This window comes from Cupressus sempervirens, chromosome 9 (assembly GCF_028749045.1).
Source record: "Cupressus sempervirens isolate cs-2001-9-10 chromosome 9, ASM2874904v1, whole genome shotgun sequence".
Classification (NCBI taxonomy): domain Eukaryota; kingdom Viridiplantae; phylum Streptophyta; class Pinopsida; order Cupressales; family Cupressaceae; genus Cupressus; species Cupressus sempervirens.
Window position 1 is genome coordinate 792,131,502 of NC_143126.1, and position 18,747 is coordinate 792,150,248.

Below are 18,747 nucleotides of genomic sequence, written 5' to 3' on the forward strand. Positions count from 1 at the left end.
TATTATTTATCAACTAATCCTATTCTTCTATATAATTCCAAAATCCTCATTTATTAAATAAATCTATTTGATAAATAAAGCCCTCAAATCTAATAACCCCTAAACTATCCTAAACCCCCTTTTTAGCCTAATCCACCCCATCCACCCATACTAAACAATCTTAGTCACTAACTCACCCACCCTCATGAATGACATCCACTTGCATATCTCTAACATCCCTAATCTAACCCTAAACCAAGTCTAATCCCCCCCCTAACCTTGTCACATTCCCTAAGTAAACTTAAGACTTTCCTAAGCCAAGAAAAGTCAAAAATCTCAACTCCCTCCAAAATATCTAAACCACCCAACCATGAATGCTCTTACAAAGGCCATAAAGACTCTTACAAGCCCATTCATTACACTTACAAGCCATTAAGAAGGGTCTTTATGAAGATATTATCCCTTGAGCCTCCTTTTTTGACTCATCCTTGCCCTTTCCTCCATCCACTCACCTTGTGACATGTGCCACTCCCTGATCGGCTGTAAGGAAGCACAATCCATGTTCTCTCCTCTCATGCAATCTAAGCCCTCCATAAGCTTTTTCATTTCCTTCCATCTTAACCATGCATCCCTGAAGTCTCTTGCCTATAAATTGAATCCCCTCCCAAGCCATTTGATCACAATCCTTGAGTTAAAGTTATAATGCTAGTTTGAGAAGCCAAAGCCATCAACCATACCCTTATGATGCCAAATTGAGAGCTCACAAAGCTACCAATTCATCATTACCCATCCATTTCCATTGAAGCATAGTTTGAGAACCTTGAGAATACATCCCAAATCTTATCAAATAGACTCATCCCCAAATCAAGTGACCATCCTCATTGGGAGAGCCATTCCATGGCTCATATTCTCACTTGAGGGTTTCACTTTGTCTCTCATATATGTTATGATTTTTATGCTAGGTAATGCTTTATTCTCTTAATAGATTAGTATTACTTGCTAACATATTTCTCATATACAGTAGCAGATTGGTTTTTCTGAGAAGTACAGTAGTCACTATTATGACTGTGATTTTGTGAATATAAAAGTGTTTTGTGGAAACTTTGAAGGTTTTCTTTTTTTTTTTAGTGTTTATTTTTTGTATGTGGAAGTTATTTTAGTTTTCTATTACATTTTTTGTGTCATATTTTGTATATACAACTCTATGTATTAGTATTTTGCCAGTTTTGGAGAGTTTCATGGAAAATGGGGTTGTAACTTTCTTATTCACTGTGGGTTTTCCATGGGAACATGGATATTGAAGGTATAGACCCAAATGTATATTATTAATAGTGTAGGTCCCTTGAAGAGACAGGAAAATAGTTGCTTAACAAAGCCCTAGGTGAGTGTGACTATACCTAGCTAGGTTGCAGCAGTAGCAAAAAATGTGCTATAATAGGTGACTGGTAAAAATTCACGACCTGACCTTTTGAGGGAGTAAAAAGGGATATGAGAACATCCCAAATATGAAATAAGGAGGATTTCTAAGAGGTGGAAGGCTATGAAAAATCCCAGGAGTTTGGAGAGTTAACAAAACCCTCAAAACCCTCACTTTTGGCCAAGTACATTGTATAGCCTTTTGGGTGCCTGAGACCCCAAAAATCTTTTAGAGGGGATTAATCTAAGAAAGTGTTCTTTTTGTTAGAGGTACTAAATCTTTGAGTAAAAGGTAAAAATCCCTAAAAATCCAATGGAGGGCTAATTAGGCCTATTCTAATAGCCTAGTTTCCAAAGAAACTATCAAATCAGGTGAATGGGATGAGTAGGTGTAAAAAATGTTTCAAAAAAATATTTAGTTCTATTAGATCTCCCTCTTGAAGTGTATAACATCATAGGGAATAGAAAGACCATTTTAACCTATATGAGGTCTTAGTTGTTAGAATGCAAAGCAAGAAGGTTAATGAAGGAGAGTGTGAAACTTGGTGGGAAGGTTAGGCAGGTTAGGGGAAGTCCTTAGTACGATAAGGAAGCCTATTACACATTGTTTTACTTTTTATTACTATGCTCAAGAAGAAAGGAGACTATAATGTCTTCTATAATCATAATTCATATGGTTAAAAGACTCATATTTGTCTTCCCTCTACTCTTCCTCCCACACATCATTTATTCAATACAATAGAAGTATTTTAAACAACACAAAAGACTAACACATAGTAACCTACTCTAAACAATTATTTCATACTAATTTAACATTTTATACACCTTAGAAGTTTGGAGATATTTATATTATTTGTTATTACATATTGAGATGTTATAATCAATTTATATATAGAATAAATGTTTAAGCTGTGTCAAAACCTTCAAGGGATGGATAAGCAAGACAACACATACTTCATCATGCCCCCAAATATAGTGCCTCTCACATGATCTTTCTATCTCTTGAGTCAATTCTTTCTGATGTGCTTGAGCATACATAGAACAAACTTGCATCCTTTATAAGTTTAGGCCAATCTTGTGAAGCAACAACCTGAAAGTTCAAGAATCACAAGAAATATTAAACATGGAAAAAAAACACTATCATCATTATAATCTACTAGAAATAGAAAATTGTTCATGTCCAAACCTATCAATAAATGCCTAAATGCAACACCTTTTCCTATAGAATAATTCATCTACTCTAATTTTAAAAACTTATAGAAATTATATTTCAAAAGTTTCTTAGGAAAAACACATAGATAGATATGACATTATTCTCATGCTCAAATTACACACCCAGTGATAGCATAACATATATTAATTCAATGAAACTAATTTTAAGAAGGGTTCAGTAATCTAGATGCCTATTTCACATGTGAGCAGTGGTACTCTGCAACAATCATGAGATAATGTAGTTAAAATTTTTGTGAGAATGTTGAAATGTGATAAATAAATGTAAGGTTTCATCTAGAGTTACTTGTTAGTGAATGTACATGTAAGTTCATAAGGATCATTGTGATGAAACTAAGTTACAATCATGATTCCAGGAACAACATGTCAAATAATAAACAAGTAAGAATATGAATTTTATTAAATTTTAAAAGTTTAGAGATTAGAGATTGGATCTGGGAAATTTAGTTTTACATGTTTAGGGATTAGATCTGTGACTGGAGATGTCACTTTTATGCACCCACAAACTGAGGCAAATAATAGACATACGAGTTATGAATCCAAGATTCCAAACAAATATTGGTGATGGGACATAGAATGTCATGAACTAATTTGTGTCATATTTAAACTAATTATTCATTTGTAATAATTCAATACTGATATGTTGAAGTTCAATAGTTTAAGCTTCTCTGCTAATTTTTTTTAAAAGAAGGTTTCAGAATCTCATGAACCACTTTTTTAGCTATCATTGAATAAGTTTTGTAATCATTGTACCTTAAAAAAAGAGTTCCTAATCTTACACAAAAGAATAACAATAAATAGCTTTGTTTTAGTTTGGTTAGTTAGTGAAATGGTAGACGAGAAGCTTGTATGTCCAAATTGACTTTGATTTTATGAAAGTCAGGTTGAACTAAATTCAAGTGAATGTCTATTTAAAAGCTGCTTTCACAAAATAGTGACCATAGGCTCTAGCTATCATTTGACAAATTTTTTATTTAAGTGTTGTCAATATTAAATTTTAATGGAGCTAGGAATCAGTTTGAGAAAGATTGGAACAACAAAAAATCAATATCACACACACTTAAGTGCCAAGTTATTGTGCCTCATTTGACATGAGTATTCCTCCTCTAGGTAAAACTAACTACAAAATCCATGGTTATGGCTATCATAAGTTTCTAAAAGAAAACAAGTGAATTGCACACTAATGGAGGAGACACTTATATATTGAAGAATATAACAATCCATCATTCTTTAACCAGTCCTCTATCATGATAATTTGTCTTTGTTTCCCACTGTCTATTAAACTGGCCTTTCACAACTTCTGTGTCCTGTGAAAAAAAGTATTTTTAGTTCTACACTAAACTTATTTTCAAAGCAGCTTTCACAAAATTATAACTATTCTAGCCAACATTTGAAGGAAAGTCAGAGGTAGGTATGAAATAGATTGAGTTGATCTATTAAGCTAGACATAATCCATTGTGTAGACTCTAAACTATCACATGGACTTAATTGATGCTCATTCAACAAGTTGAGGGAGGAAACCCTAAAATATTTGCCACATGAAAGAAGAGCTAAGGGGTTGGTTGTGCAAGTCAATCTTAGGAGATCCATTATTTTCTTCTAAAGTGAAGCTCTCGCCAAAAAATAGGGTTAGAATCATAGTAGCCTATTTGAATGTATTATATCTGTCATGTGTGGGTCTTAATTTGGTGCTCCTGGTTACATTCTCCACTGTAAAAGATGCTCATGTCCTTCCAATTGAAAGGGGCCTTAGCAAGACATAGTGTTATAGGTCTAAACATAGGACAAAAAAGATAAATATTTAGTATCTTATTGAGCTTCACTTTGTTTCGAGAATAGTTTAATATTCTCTACTAAACAAGGCCAACCATGTGAAGGTGGAAGCTCATTTGGCCCCACCCCCCTCCCCCTAACATCTAACATTCATTCATTTTTTCAACCATTAATAAAATGTAACATTAAATCAATATCACATGATAACATTCATTAACACATTAGATTCATTAACATGCAACATTCATCAATATTCTACTTTAACACATAATTCATGAACATTCATTAGCACATAATTAAATTCATTGAGACATAAAATTCAGTCATTATCAATTAAGGTATGTAGACAAAAATCATTTCTTTTTTTTCTTTCTATTTCTTTTTTCTATGTAAGCTCTAAGAGGAGCATCAATGTCATCATCAATTCCCCCCTCATCAATTTTTCTATTCTCTATTCTTGATGATCTCAAAATCCTATGTTGTTGCAAAGGGGGGTCCTCTACAATAACAAATAAAAGAGTTAAATTAAAAATAATTTATTATAATTGTTACAAGTATTTAATTATTTTAAATAACATAACTGTGGCACTCTTTACCTGATCTGACCACATCATTTTGTCTGGACTCAACGTCAACATGCTCATGAACATCGACCCCTCGATCCTCTACAGCTACTATACAAAATGTTACGTTAATCTAAACACCAATTACAATTACATATAAAAAATTTAATAGAAAATTTATACCTCCACCACTGGGATGCGCATCATGTGAACCTTCAGCATCCACAGATTGTGTAGAAGGATTGTCAGGCTGCATTCCAACATCCTATGCATTGTTATCATTGCTTGCTTAAAATAGATATACTCATTTTATATTGGAACTTAACATAAAATAGACTAATTAGTAAAGTATTCAATTTGAAATAAATTTCATTTAGCTTATTTACATGTGGCTCAGATGCATCATTATTAGAACCTTCCACACTAATTTCAGCTCATAGCTATTCAGCCATGGCTCTATAGCCTTGTTGGAAGCCAATTCTCTTATCCTCTTCTATGAGACATCTCTTGAACTCTGAGCCCTGCATTTTTACGTGGTATGGTGAATTTTACTTGCATTGTTTCATCAACCAATGGAGGGTAGTTAAAATATCAAAAGGAAATGGTAAATAGTTAGTAGAGTTTCCAACCCTTGTTACACCTTATTTTTGTCATGTTGGAGTTGTTCTAAACTATCTTTGGTGTTTGGGAGTCCTAGAGTATCCAATTGCACTCTTGGTTGGGTGTGTAGAATAAAGGTCAAGTGCTACAATCTACCCTATGATTGGTAACAACAAGTTTTCCTTAGACCTGATTTATTTTGGGTTGTGTTGATGTTTGTTTTGGTTTCCATTTATGTTAGAGGGTTGGAGTTGTCCAAAACACTTGGTGTCAAGGTTGAGTTTATGAGGCCTTGAATGGTACAAGGGAGAAGTAACTAGTATGCAACCTTATGTGATGAGTTGGGTCCATGAATTAAAGGAGTAGTTGTAACAGCAGATTAGTTCCTTGTTTGAAGGTGAATCAAGCCTTGAATGTTCTTGTGGAGAACAGAGGATTGAGGTGATAACTTGAATTTCTTAGTTGTTCCAAGGTGCTAGGATTTTTTTGGTGCTTCCAAAGTATGTTACTCTACATCATATATTGGTGCGGAGGAACACTGAGATCCAAGTTGAGGATCAGGAGCATAAAAAGGCTAGTCTATCCTAGCATTTCCCATCACATTATATAAAAAAATTGATACAATTTTTCATTTTCTAATACTTACAACTCTTTCTTGAAGTTTCAAAAAACCACCAGAGCCGAGCTTGTGTGTCCCATGCTTTTCTAGTCTTGCCTTTTTTGCCTTTGATGTGTCAGGCAATCTATGAAAAGTTTGGAATATGTTAGGTAGTATAAATATAAAGGTTAATTAGTACATAATTAGACTCTCAATAGTATCACATACCTTGCTATACTCTCCACTGGTGTAATATTATTTTTCTTTTCAACTTTATACTTTCCATCCAAAATCAGAGCCTGCCACTCAGCCTCAGGAACATAGGGCAGACGCTCGTACCTGGGGTTATCCCGTAAATTTTTTCTATATTGGTCCCTAATATATTTCAAACATAAATCAGCTTTTTCAAGGAGCTTGTTTCTCTTGAATGCACAAGGTCCAAAGAGTTGGGTCATGCTCTCTATAAGATCATCCTTGAACGATTTGTCTTGGTTATTCCACCTTTTAAGTAAAAAAAAACATGTTAGACTCATAAATGAAGTGAAGCTACCTTTAATATGGTTCAATAAATGGATGAAAAGGAAAACTATTATAGCAATGATATGAAATCAAAATAATGGTTTGGGGTTTTAGTTAGGATATGATGTTCCACCAGGTATGCAGGGTGGGCCCAAATATTTGTAAACACTCATCACCAAGTTTTCTCCAAAAAAATCATTCCCTACAAAACAATCATGGGATCATTAGTCAATGAAGAGTGATCAAAAACTAAATTAGTATTATATCACTATAGAATAATAATAACTTTAAAGTACCTGGAACTTTGGCTACTTTTAATGGAATGCCTTCGTCATCGCTAACGATCAATATGACATCCTTCATCGTTCCTATACTAGGAACATAGGAACATCCAAGAAATGATGTTGCAGCTCCTATTGGAAAAAGTTTTATAAGTTTCAAAAGTCTTTTTCATGAAGTATAAAAGAACAAATGATAATTGACGTTAAAAAGTTATAAAAAAAAAACTATTTGTTGTTTTCATAAGAGAGAAAAAGAGGGATTTGTGTACTAGTAGATGGTGCAACAGTCGATGCCTGTAAGCTGCATTTTGTCGACTCAGTAATTGAAAAGAGATTTGTGGTTGTCCTAGATGGAGGCAACATCATCATAGGATTCAATTGATGTGAAGCTGAAGAATAAAATTGTTAGAGCATGCATAAATATAGAACACGTGGACTAGCATGGACAAGATTGTTAGAGTATTAAAAAAAAGGATTGTTCAAGCACCTATTGTCAATGATTATGATCATTCCTATATATATTCAGTGGAAAACACAAGTGGGGAATGGAACATGCGATCTACCTGAACCACCTACAACACCCTCATCATGGGAACGAGGCTCGAAATCATGCAAAAAACTCTGTAAAGACAATGCATCCATATTTTAATTAATTCCATAAAAGAGCATAACATAAAAAACATTATTGAACTCTTGTTATAATTAAAAATTTCATTAATGCTTACTTTTAAGGTTTCAGAGGTGTGCATCAATTCAGATCCCCTATCTCTTATTTTCGTAGTAGTAGGCTTTATGGTTGCCAAATGTATAATTTCTCTGCCAATTTTCTTTAGCAACTTTTTAGTCAAATCGATTGGGTCATCGATGTCTACTAGATCAATATAGAAAGGGTCCTCCTCAGGGGGGGCTACTAATCAAGGACTGCAGGTTCCTTTCCCTCCCTCTAACCACTAGCCCTCTATGACAAAAATAGTATTAGTATTATCAAAATTACTCCAAAACAATAAAGAAAACAAAATTAAAAAAAAACATTTTTCTTCTATCTAGTTTGAACAATTACAATGAGTTTTACCTGCTCATGTGTAGATGAGTCGGGAACACTGCCAGCATCCCCTCCTGGCGGTTGCTCCATATTGTGCCCCTGTGTCAAAGATCAAGTATAAAAATGTTAGCCAAAAATTTATTGACTAAATGGTATGTTGGAGTCATTGATTAGAAGTTGGTTTAATAGTATGTACCACCCCCATGATAGTAGCCTCGTTCGTATCTATGCGGTTCAAATTGTAATCAATAAAAAGCTCTTCCCATATACATATTGATTTTATCATAGAGATGAATACACGATTTCCCTTGTGCACCTCAAATATGCAATTGGGTTGCTTTATAATTGACCCAGGTCATGTACTATTTATAAAACCTGCAATATTCCCTATTGCTTTTGGCCTTCCATTAATGTATATAGCCACAATTTTACTTTGATTATTGTCTTGCCATTGTATATAATTTGCTGAGAGGGCATATCTATGCATAATTTTTTTATATTAAACAATATGCATCCAACTTTTGTAATCGTAACATGGTCCAACATACTCCATCAATTCAAAAACTTTTTTGTAAGACATCTCTATGCCATCCATATAAAATAGGCCCAAACCATGTAATGATGATGGTGCTATGCGATATATCCTCTTGTTAACACAAAAATTAGTGTTTATTGGAGGAAGTTCCTTGGGTACCCAATGTTTCTGTAGATGTTGGTACCTCAAGGGCACCTCGATGTCACCTTCCATCTCATTATCATAAGAACATGACCCCCCTTGAGCAAGGAAAAATTTCATGCATTTATTGAATTTCCTTCTAGTCCTTTGACCTCTAGTTAATCTCCCTATTCTAGATAAACTACATATCTTACTTTCCTCTTCTATTCCTCTATTTCCCTCACTCAAGGAAGACACTTCTAAAAAATACCTATTTTCTGGTACCTACAAATGGGAGAGATCTTAGAAGAAATCAATCTTACTATTGATAAGTGTATTAAATAGACTATCTATAAGGAGTATTGACTTATACTTGTCGATCCATGAGATTGTGCGGGATGCTCCTGAAAGGGGTTCAGTTTCTTGCAAATGTAATTCAATTATCATGAGCATAATCACATCATAATCATAATCACATCCATCATTAGCATCACATAAAAATTAAAAACATTAAAAGGTACACAATAAAACACTTAAATTAGGCTCACATTATAAGCCTAATATGGAAGTAGGCCTAGTGAAGGGCTAAAACTAGGTTTTTGTATAAACTGATGAGTTGAGGGCTTAGTTAGCTTAGGGACATGCCATTTTAAGTTATTTGATGTGTGTAGAGGTGGAGGAAACACCTAGTTAAGGTGAAGTCATGTTTGGCGCCTATTGAGACATTGTGAGCATTTGATAGTTTGTTGATTAGATTGCTTGGATGAATCCATTGGATGGATTGAGGGTCATTCATGGGATTATTCCAAAGATGTAGAACCTAAGGTGGCATAAGGATTTTGTGTGCACTTTGATAGGTTATGGAGCTGGCTTGGATCAAGGAAAGGGATCTTATGAAGATGCTTGGTTGGTGTTGTGAGAACACCATGGAAGTCCCTCTTGTTATGAATGAATGCAAGTCCACCTAGGGTCTATGCATCACCTACAGAGGCAGATTTATTAACCAAAAAATTGGGTAAGCACTTATATTATGTTTTCCCTATGAATTTTATTCTAGGTACAACTCCCTTTTATAGATATTTAATGAATTCCCTTTTCTAAACTAAACACTTACAAATGCTTTTGACCTGAAAGAAAATAAGGCTCAATACATTCAAGCATCAATATGTGTTTTAAATAGTTTTATTAATTAATTTAGATTAGTAGTATTATGGTTGTAGTTGAAACTTGTAGCTTTTAAATCGATAATGAATAAACTATGTAACCATATATATAAGAAAAATATATTTCTATCAAGAAATGAATATTAAATAGATTAAGGATTGATGGCATACCTCTAAATTCCATCATCATCATCATCATCATCCTTGCCATCATAGTCATCATCATCATCATCATCATCAACATCATCATCATCAACATCAACATCATCTTCATCTTCATCATCAGTAGCAGCATCATCATCATCTTCTTCTTCTTCTTCTTCATGAAAATTTGTGTCAGGAACATCATCCAATAACTATCAATCGTGATCACCATCTACATCATCTTCTACTTCTTTGGTATCTTTTTCTTCCATCGCATTATACTTTATTGGCCTTCCTCTCGGTTCATGTCTAACAACAAATGACCAACCCGGTTTATGTGGAACCTCTAAGCAAAATACTTGCTCACATTAGCTTGGAAGAACATAAGGCTCATCCCCAACTGGCTCAAATGACCTTGTATTAACCATTGTAAATCCATTATCATGTTCAATAACAATTCTATCAGGATCATTTGGATTAAGTCGTAGCATATACCATTTGACAATGAAGAGTACTATTTTGAAGGAACTAAAGTCACACTGAAGTATATCATCCAAAATGCCATAGTATCAATTTTCAGAGTCTTAAGGATGTAAGTCATTTCTAGATGAAATATTAGTCACTTGAAAGACTGCAGTTATTCCTGAATCAAAAGTTTTCTTCGTGTCATCCAAGACTTTGATGCAAAATTTTTGACCATTATAGAACATAGCCTTGTGGTGTTTAACCTGCAATGATATGTGAAACATGTCAAAATTATTGTATCGTAAGTTGATAAACATATGGGTGATTAATAAATTTGTACATACCTGGAAATCTCTTGAACCATGTGCTAAATCTATTTCCCTTTGCGTAACATTGAAATCTCCATTACGATGAGCTTCTTTAACCAATGAAGATACACCTTCCCATGTTAATGTGTGACCAAAATGTTGACATCATTCATCCATACCATCATCCAATCAAGATTGTTTGCAATATACAAATGTAGTGCATCCCACTCTCGAGCACCTATACAAAAAAAAAAATAGACAACTTACAACCAATTTATTTTGAAGATTAAGAAATAATTTATTACAATAAAATCTTATAATTTATTACCTCTCACTTTACTCAATGTACCTTTCCCCATCAAGTACTCCCCTTCTAGTTTTTTAAAAGGCTCGAGATCCCAAATGCGATCTACATGGATATTTGATGCAAACTTAGGAAGATATTTAGTAATGTACACCATAGTCTGGTATACCATATATCCCTCTACCATAGAACCCTCAGGATGTGCTCTTTTTTGAACCAAATCCTTCAAAGATTTCAAATGCCTCTCAACCATCCACATTGACCTAGTGTGTATAGGTCCACACAATTCAATCTCCTCAACTAGGTGTATGAGGTAGTGTTCTTGTGCATTGAAAAAAGTTGGAGGTAGACACTTTTGCATTTCACATAGTAAATGAGGAATTCTTCTCTTCCAATAGTTTATATCTTCTTTATGGATTTCTTTAGATGACAACCACCTACATTAAGAGATTCAAGTCACAAAAAATATATAGATACGAGACTTTACAAAATAATTTACAATAGATTACATAGCAAGAAAAACAAATTGTGAATAAAATAAATATATACAAAAAATTGAATAGATATTACTGCTTACCTCATATATTTTCCAAGATCGTATATCACTTGTTTGATGTTATTGTTGAAGTGCTCTAGGAGAGATAGAGGAAGCACATAGTGTAGTAATTATAAACCAATCATTTCATTATTTTCTAACATAACATAATGAACAGTACATGTAGTTTATGAATATATTGTAAATAAAGAACATAACTTACCTTGACGAAAGTATGCCAACCATGCATTTTGAGCCCTGGCCCAAATTCACTTTTTTTTATATGAGATTGTTTATGTTTCCAGCAAATCCTATGGGAAATCAAATTTTTCGTATGACTTCTTTTATGGTATCACTTTGCTGCTCCATTAATAACCAAGGAAGGGCACTTATATTAATCTGATCTTTGTTGCTATTTGAGTGAATGAAATTCTTCAATGCATGATTGGATTTATGAATGTCATTACAAATTTTGACAATTTTTTCTTTGTCATGCCTTCCATCCAATATTTTCCACAATATCTCTATTATATTCTTTCTAATATGCATAGTATCAAACAAATGCAAAATTTGTAAGTGCTCGTAGTAGGGAAACCTACTAAATTGTTTGGGATAGCCTTTTAGTCCCTTTGGAAGGTTTTCAGTATTGCCTTGATGACCTTCACGATCATTGATTACATAATTAGTAAACAAAAATCACAATAGAAATATATAAATTACAAACATAAACTATTAGGTGGAACGACATTACCCCGACGATTAATTCTATTATATTCCAACTTCCATAGGTGAGGTGTCATTCTTCATGGCGTTGATGTAGTCTCTTCTTTCCCATTGAAAAGATGTTTTTCTGTACTTCGATACTTATGATTCCTGTGGAGGAAGTGTCTACACTCATCAAACACCTACTTTCCTAAACTTTTTGAATGACGAGATTTCATCTTTGGATCAAAAATTGGACATGCAAATTTTCCCTTTGTTTGAAGACCTACAAGATAATGATATAATTGGATTATTAAATATGTTGATTTTTATAATTAGAATTATCATGCGCAACTTGAATTCACTATAACATATCACAAAAATGTGTTAGCCCTAGGGCATCATGTATTGTCCATGCAAATATTGCATGGAATTGAAATTATCTTTGTCCTATTGGTCTAGACACGTCATACATAGTGACACCATTCCATAACTCCACCAACTCGTCGATAAGAGGCTCAATATATACATTCATATCTTTTACTTGATATTTACCTACTTGAATGAACAGTAATATTACATAATTATTGTGACCGTTTTACTGCAAGATTTGTAAGTACATGTAAACTAATAACTATCAAATGATAAGATACCTGGAACAATCATTGCCAACATAATGTGCTCCCACTTTATTGACATCCACGGAGGAATGTTATTGTTGATAACAAAAATAGGCCACACTCAGTAAACAGATCTCATCTCTCCAAATGGATTGACACTGTCCGCTGCCAATGAAAGCTTGAAATTATCAGGTTCTTCTTTGAAGTGTTGCCATTTTTCCTCTATGTGCATAAATGTCAAACCATCTACAGGGATTCAAATAATGTCATCTCAACTTCTATTGCGTGCATGATAATCCATAAATTGAGCCAAGCTACTACACCTGAATAATTGTTGCATCCGTGGAATAATGGGGATGTAACAAAGAACCTTTTTAGGCACCTTTTTTGTTAGTCAATCTGTTTGATATCTACTCATATGACATATAGGGCATTGTGTTGAAAATTCATGTTCTTTATAATATATAATAATATCATTAGAATAAACATGTATTGCTTCATACTCCATTCCAATATCTTTCATAACAACAGATAATTCTCGATATGAGCGAGGTAGAATATTTGATGATGGTAACAGAAACTTGCCTATCAATCTATAGCAAAAAATATAAGTTGTTAATATAAAAAATATTAGTGGTACATTATTCACCCTTTGTTAACTATAAAGACATATATGACATACCTTAACATACGTGACATTTTTATGTTGGATAAACCATTCATAACCTTCAAGTTCAACAACAACAATACAACAAAGAGAAGAGTTGTTTGGGAGTCTTTGTATAGGGGCTCATATGCCTTCTCAAGTAGAGGTCCATCTAGGCTATCATCATCATCATGATCAGATATGCTTGGACTAAATGTGTCATGGATCAATGTATTTATACCATCATTTTCAATTTTGTTTTCTGGTGCATGATCATCATCTTCCATGGGATCATTATCTTCACCTTGGATATTCGCACCTCCATGTTCCTCCACTTCAAAAACCATATTCTTTGAATTTTTGTGGTTCATATCATGTACTTCCCTGGGGAGATCAACCTATATAAAATTTATTAACATAAATAAACCATGATCATCAACTCATCATCAAGTGATTTCATATGTATATAAATTTTGAAAGTGATATAATGAACAACTTACCAGTGGATGATAGTCATGCCCCCCTTCAATGTGACCATTCTCCCTACAATTTCTCTTAACTATTTTGATTAGCAGTCTTCTATGGTTTAAGCCCTTACAAATTTTGCAAGGACAATAACATTTTCCATCATCATTTCTTTTCAAGTTAGACCACAATCTAGCGATTGTCTCCCTATTTTGTTCTTCACTTATATTATCTGACATGATTGTTCTTCGCAGGAAGCAAAAATTGGGCTATGGAAACTTTGGTCTACAACTGTCACAAACTAAGAAAAATTGTTGAAAGTACACAAATATTCTTAGACCTACCTAAATACTTTAATATTTTATAAATACTTTCTTTGACTTTATTCCTAAGACATTTAACCCAATCACCTTTTATAACATTCAGTCAATTGCTCTAGGGAAATTTGTGGATAAGATTATTTATAAAACTTTGACCAATCGCCTGAAGGTCTTATTTCAAGAGACCTTACAACATGAAGCCACTAAAAGAAATTTCAAAACATATAAGCTAAAATTCTAGTTAAAATATACATTAGATTAAAAAATATACAATTTTCATACACGAGCGCACGGCTATAACTCGTGCAATGGCCTTCTTTCTTAGCTGTAGAAGCTCTCTAGCAATCAAATTATACAAGCTACAAGGCCTAACAGAAATTTCAAAACATAAAAGCTACAAGTCTAGTTAAAATATACATTAGATTAAAAAATATACAATTTTCATACCCGAGCGCGCGGCTATAACTCGTGCAACGACCTTCTTTCTTAACTATAGAAGCTCTCCAGTAATCAAATTATACAAGCTACAAGGCCTAAAAGAAATTTCAAAATATATAAGCTACAAGTCTAGTTAAAATATACATTAGATTAAAAAATATACAATTTTCATACCAGCCAAGCACGCAGTTATAACTTGTGCAACGACCTTTTTGCTTAGCTGTAGAAGCTCTCCAACAATCAAATTATACAAGCTACAAGGCCTAACAACAATTTAAAAACATATAAGCTACAAGGCAAGACATATTACATGACATGGAAAAAGGAACAAAATTTACAAGCTTTAGCAAGACATATTAAACAACATCATAGTGCTAGAGAGATCACAATTATATGACTCAAACATAGTCATGAAAAAGCACATAAATTAGTTATTATATGCAATTAAAAGACATATAGTTAGATACTGACATCCATAGGGCATATTGAAGAAATAAAATGGTCATATAGATTTCATATGGGATTTTGAAGATGTTAGTGTTCTAAGGAAAAGAATCCATTCATATAACCATAATGACTCTATTAAGGTTGATTCTAGTGAAAAAAGACTTGAAAATTTTAAAACTCCCATGCAACAAGATATAACTAAAGAGGTTGAGATGCACCTGGTGGAAAAGCAGGAATCTCCAACCATAGTTCAATCATCAATTGAGATCTTGTCTGATGCAGAGTAAAACACTTTGGAAGCACCAACAAACTTTTGGCACCTTGGAACAAAAAAGCAACTAAAATCACCAACCAGTCTTCTACAACCTCCACCAAGTTATACAAGGCTTGAATCACCTTACAAGGAGGACCTTATTAAGGTTTGCTACTGCTGCTTGAACTCATAGACCTAGCACTTCATGAAATGTTGCAACTCTTCTTCTTCTCACTTATACAACCCAAGCATCACACACCAACCTTGGCACAAGGGATCAAGCAACCCCAACCTTCCTAGCATAAATGGAAACCAAAAAAAACATCAATACACCCAATTAAATTAGGTCTTATGATAAACCTGTTGTTACCATTCATAAGGTAAATTGCAGCACTTGAATCTTATACCATACACACACCAAGAATGCAATTGGACACTTCAGGGCTTCTAAACACCTTGGATAGTTAAGACAATTCCAACATGACCAATATAAGGTGAAAAAAAGGTTGGAAACCCTACCAATCACTTACCATGCTAACTGTTGCAACCAATCAAACAAGTACCTAAGTTTCTTAGCACTGTTTTTCACCAATAACTCAAATTGTTTACAAAATACTAGGAAAACAAAAGACACATTCAAACACCCTTTTCAAAGTACCAAAAGACTCCAAAGTTTCAAAATCCAACTCCAATCCAACATACCATAACCTTAATCTTGCACTTAGGCCTAATTAGCAACTTTAGTCTTGGTCTACAATGAAAAGGCTAAAAATATGGGTGCATGGATTAGTTATTCAACTCTAGTATGTTTCCTTGGTCAATTTTAAGATGCCTTGCCTCCACACCAAGTCCCAAGTTCCACTTTTCACTCTAACTCATCAAATTGCAAAAACAAGGTCTAATACATGGGTCTTCTTAGACCTAGGGCTTGCTCTTTAAAATGCCTACTGCAATCTCCTACCTCTGGGCTTTTGACATTTGATAATACACTACCCTAGTTTTCTCCATGCCAAATTGGAGAAAATTCCAACAATGGGAATTCAAACTAGGGCCATTTCTTTGGCCAAAACCCTTTTTTTGAGGGTTTCACAGGCAGCAAGGAAGAAAAATAGATATCTTGCAAATGAAAATTGATCTTTCCTTGAAACTAATGCCAAAACCTCTTAAAATGAAACCTCCAACTTTTCAATGCAAAACAACCATTGTACAACCTTCAGGAGTCTGTACAGTACAAAGAAAATAGTCAAAATGGCCTAAAAATAATAAATTTTATTGATTTCAAAGCAAGTACATCGACTCTCATGCATCCAATGGATGTTTTGAGGTTTTATAGGATTGTACAATGTGGTAAGAACCACCCCATTAAAGTTGCAGCCATTGGGAGTGGTTTTCATTAGGAGTTATAACATTTTGCAAAAAGTGGCTAATGCAACTTTTGCAGTTTTGTGCATTTTTTAATATTTTAACTACCCACCATTCTAAAAAGGTTCTAAAATTTCCAAATGCTTATTCTAAGACTTTAGACCCCTAAAAAAACTTAGAAAATAAGGAGTAAATCCAACTCCACCCTAGGACCAATTGGTGCCCAGGTTCATATTGTTACATGGGGTCTTGTGTCTGTTATAATGGTGAATGGCCTTGAGGATATTTATTAATCCTAGGCCTTATGACATTGCATAAAACATAAAACAAAAAAAACAAAACAATTTTTTAGGTGCTCTGCACCACTATCTCAAAGTGATGATATTGTGAAGCAACAAGAAGAAGGGTTGCTAATTGTGGAGCTGGTTGCTGGAGTTGATGCTAATGATTCTACTTCTAAAGAACTCGAGTCTCAAGGGGTACATTCTGGTGTTGATGTTCAGAATGAAAAAAATGTGACATAACTTTTTTGCTGAAGCCATTGAAGGTAGTCAGATCTTTGATACACCAGATATTGAAGAGGGAGAGATTCTTGTTGAATTAGATGATGTTGAGATTGCTTCAAGTAATCTGCATAGTTTCACAGGAGATATTGAGCTAGTATCTCATGACGAGGATAAGCGTGAAATGCAAGGTGAAGATTCTACACATCTGGAGTTTGTCTTGCCCTCTAAAGAAATGGTAGAAAATTTAAATTAGACACCAAAATCAACATTGGCTGAGCCATTGTCCTTAGTTTTATGTATCCTTGTCTAAAATTAGAGAGTTTATTTGAGAAGCGAGATTAGTTCTTCTCTGTAGTCTATATTTTTAGAATATTTTAAATATATATTTTCAATCGAAAAAATATTTTCATTTAATTTTCTTTCATTGGATTATTTTCTATTGGATCAAGTCATCTATTTAATGAGAAATCATTAGGAAATTATAATGAGGGTTTTATCTATTTTTCTAAATATTCTATAATGTTTCTATTGGACCAAAATCAAGAATAGTTCATTACAAAATTAAGAAGGGTTCTATCATTCTATATATTTTGTGTTATTTCCATTGGATCAAGTGGTCTAATCAAGGAGATGCCATCACAAAATCTCAAAGAGGATTTTATCTTTCCTCTAAATATTCTATGATGTCTCAATTAGATCAATGATCAAGGAGAGCTCATCAAAAAAACTCAAAGAAGTTTTACCAATTTTTCTAAATGGTCCAACATGTCTCTCTTGGATCAAGCATCAAAGAGAGGTTATCTCAAAATTCCAAAGAGGTTTATTGATTTCTCTATATGTTCTATGATGTTAATATCAAATCAAGTGGTCTAATCAAGAAAATGTTCTATGTTCAATAATGTCTCCATTGGATCAAGTGGTCTAATCAAGGAAGTGTTCTATGTTCAATAATGTTTGCATTGGATCAAGTGGTCCAATCAAGGAGAGGTCATTGCAAAATCTTTAAGAAAGTCTTATCTATTTTTTTATATGTTGTATTATGTCTCTATTGAATCAAGTGATCTTATCAAAGAAAGGTCGTCCGAACATTTCCAATAGAAACTTGTATATTTCTAAAAGTATTATATAATGTCTCTAATATCTATTGCAAAAGATTTGATTTATTTCTCTAACTATTATATGTTCTTATTTATGAGGACTGGCCTTTAATTATGCTTTTCTAAATGTGATAAGTGAGCTTATCTCATGGAGGGTCTAAGCATTGTTCATTATACCCTCAAGTTGAAGAGGAAGAACCTCAGGGTCCTATAGTTAGGATTTATTGTGAAGCCAACCCCAAATTTTTCATGGCTGCCCATGGCCAGCCTACTGTCATTTCTTTAGGAACCCCAAATGATCCCCACCAGGTAACTT

General features: G+C 33.6%; 1 pseudogene; it reads left to right on the top strand.

Moving 5' to 3' along the window:
* Positions 1–17,587, top strand: part of LOC149541093 (uncharacterized) — a 158,906-nt pseudogene extending 141,319 nt beyond the window's left edge.
* The last annotated feature ends 1,160 nt before the right edge of the window (positions 17,588–18,747 follow it).